This window comes from Chionomys nivalis, chromosome 17 (assembly GCF_950005125.1).
Source record: "Chionomys nivalis chromosome 17, mChiNiv1.1, whole genome shotgun sequence".
Classification (NCBI taxonomy): Eukaryota; Metazoa; Chordata; class Mammalia; order Rodentia; family Cricetidae; genus Chionomys; species Chionomys nivalis.
In genome coordinates this window covers 59,555,241-59,558,674 of record NC_080102.1, presented here as the reverse complement: position 1 = coordinate 59,558,674, position 3,434 = coordinate 59,555,241, and positions in this window count along the sequence as shown.

The following is a 3,434-nucleotide window of genomic DNA, read 5'->3' as shown; positions in this document are numbered from 1 at the left end:
GCGTCCGACCGGAAGACCTGCGCGACATGTGGCCGGAGGGGTGGAGTCCGAACTGTCGCGAAATCCCACGCTTTACGTTGGGCCCGGCGCGGCCGTCGGGTCGGGTCTGGGCCCCGGGGCGGGGTCTCCCGACGCACAGACTTCTGGGTGATTTGTCGGCGCGAAGGGCGGGGCCGCACTGCTGATTCCACGGAACCGAGTGGGCTTGGAATCTAGAATAGGTGTGCCACAATTGATTTTTTTTCAAAGGGAAGATTCTGAGTTTCTTTTGAAGTCACTTTTTGTAAAGGCAAAGAAAATCCAACGTTCTGTAAAGTAGTTCAATTAAACATGCTTAGACGGGAAAAGAAGGAAACATTTGAACATGGACTTTAGCCTCATTTAATCTTTCAATTTACTGACAAGGTCCAGCGCCGAGTACTAGCCACATTTCTTCCAGCCAATGCTCCATTTTTATTATATTTCACTAAGTAAAACTGTTCAACACCAACCATGTCTCAAACACTGTTTAACAGATATGTGGATAGAACAAAACTACTCCGAATAAAATATTACAAATGATAAACCCTACAGGTAAGTAAAATAATACAGATTATATAAACACTACAGGTAAGTAAAATAAGAGTAAAAGGTGGTTGGGTGCAACTCTAGATTTTCTGTTAAGGGAAGTGATGTTTGGAGTGAGCCCGGTGGTGCATGCCTCTTGAGGCTAAGGCAGGAAGGTTGCTAAAAGCTTCAGGCCTTTCTGAACTGCATAATGGGTTCCAGGCCAGTTTGGTATACGGAGTGAGTCCTTCCATGCTATTAAACATGGACGGGTGCTGGCTTAGCGAGTGTGAGGGCTTGCTGCTCAAACATAAATAAGGGCCTTTTTACACACATCTTTGTTTTTTTAGAAAAGGTGGCTGGGCGGTGTTGGCGCACACCTTTAATCTCAGCCACTCGGGAGGCAGAGGCAGGCAGATCTTTGTGAGTGAGTTCGAGGCCAGCCTGGTCTACAAGAGCTAGTTCCACGACAGCCAGGGTTACACAGAGAAAATCACTTACTCAAGCACACAAGCAGCAAGCAGCAGAGTTGCCTCTTTGTTGTGTCTGTTCTTCCTAAAGAAAACTAGGGCTGGAGCGATGTCATGGAGGTGAAGAGCCCTGGTGCTCTGATGAAGATGTCGTGGAGGTGAAGAGCCCTGGTGCTCTTGATGAAGAGTCAGATTTGATTCCCAGCACCCACATGGGAGTTTCCAACAATCAGAAACTCCAGATCCAGAAGATTCTATGCCATCTTCAGACCTGTGAGGGCACCAGACGTGCACATGGCACACATACATACACATCATACATATTATACGTGTAAACCTAAAGTTTTAAAAATATTTAAGTGCTTGGGGCTGGAGAGATGGCTCAGACGTTAAGAGCACTGGCTGCTCTTCCAGAGGTTCTTAGTTCAATTCCCAGCAACCACATTATGGCTCACAGCCATCTGTAATGAGATCTGATGCCCTCTTCTGGCCAGCAAGCATACATACAGACAGAACACTGTATACATAATAAATAAATCTTTCAAAAAAATATTTGAGCATGTGTGTGTGTTCCTGAGTGCATAGTGTATTTGTTCCACATTAGTGCAGGAGCCTGCAGAGGTTAGAAGAGGAACTGGGTCTCCTAGAACTGCAGGTGGCTGTGAGCCACCATGTGGGTTCTGAGAACCAAACTCAGGTCCTCTAAAGTAGCAGGAATCACTTCTAATAAACCACAAATCCAGCTCCTAGATTTTTAATCTTATTTATGTTTGACTGGAACTTGAACTCAGGACCTCTGAAGGAGCAGCCAGTGCTCTTAGCCATCTCCTAAAGTTTTTTTAAAAAATATTTATTTATTATGTGTACAATATTCTTTCTGCGTGTATGCCTGAAGGCCAGAAGAGGGCACCAGACCCCGTTACAGATGGTTGTGAGCCACCATGTGGTTGCCGGGGATTGAACTCAGGACTTTTGGAAGAGCAGGCAATGCTCTTAACCACTGAGCCATCTCTCCATCCCCACGATTTTAGTTTTTAAGAGACAGAATCTCTCTTTATCTCTGACTGCCCGGGAATTCTCTGTGTGGACCAAGGTGACCTTGAACTCCCAGAGGTCAATCTACTTTGCCTTCAAATGTTGGAATTAAAGCTAAACTGGGCAGTGGTGGTATACCCTTTAATCCCAGCATTGGGAGGCAGAGGCAGGAGGATCTCTGTGAGTTCAAGGCCAGCCTGGTCTACAGAGCTAGTTCCAGGACAGGCTCCAAAGCTACAGAGAAACCCTCTCTCGAAAAACTAGAAAAAAAAAAAAAACCTAAATAGACTCTGAAGGCCACGTACACCTCAGTCTCCAATCATGAGTCTAAATTGACCTTCTTCATTCCTCCCTTGATTCCTCCCTTGATTCCTTCCTTCCTTCCTTCTTTCCTTCCTTCCTTCCTTCCTTCCTTCCTTCCTTCCTTCCTTCCTTCCTTCCTTCCTTTTCCTTCCTTCTTTGCTTTGTTTCCCTCCCTCAGCTCCTTCTTTCTTCCTATTTTGTCATATTTGAGAAAAGATCTTACTATGTTGCCCTAGCTAGCATAGAACTTGCTTTGTACACTGGGCTGTCCTGGAACTCATAGAGATCTTCTGCCTCTGCCTTCTAAGTATTGAAATTAAGGTGTATGAAATGCTACATCTAGCTCTTTATTTTAAAAAAGGTTTATTTTATTACATATATATATGTGTGTGTGTGTGTGTGTGAGTGTTTTACTTGTGTATATGTAAGTGCACTAAGTGCATGCCTGGTGCCCATGGATGTCAGAAGAGGGCACCAGGTCCCCACTGGACTTACAGACTGTCTTAAGCTGTCACCTGGAAGTTGGAAACTGAACCTAAGTCTTCTTCAAGAGCAGTAAGTACTCATAAGCCCCTCTCTTGACTTTGGTTTTTTTTTTTTTTAAAAAGAATTTTTTTCGGGCTGGAGAGATGGCTCAGAGGTTAAGAGCACTGACTGCTCTTCTAAAGGTCCTGAGTTCAATTCCCAGCAACCACATGGGGACCCCCAACCATTTGTAGTGAGATCTGGGGCCCTCTTCTGGTGCTGCAAGCAGAATACTGTACACATAATAAATAAATATTTTTTTAAAAAAGAATTTTTTCTTTAAAAAAAAGAATTTTTTCTTTAAAAAATGTTATGCAATGTCTACTACCTTGGAAACATTTTTAAAAATTTAAACAGGAAGCTGGAGATGAGTCAGTGGTTAACAAGTCTCACTTTTCTTGTCGATGACCCCGGTTCAGTTGCCAGCACCCGCATGGCAGTGCACATCCATCTATAATCCCAGTTCCAGGGGATCCCACACCCTCTTCTGGCCTCTGATGGCTTCTGCTTGCTAGTAGTGCACAAAAACTCACTCAGGCTCACACACATGTGTAA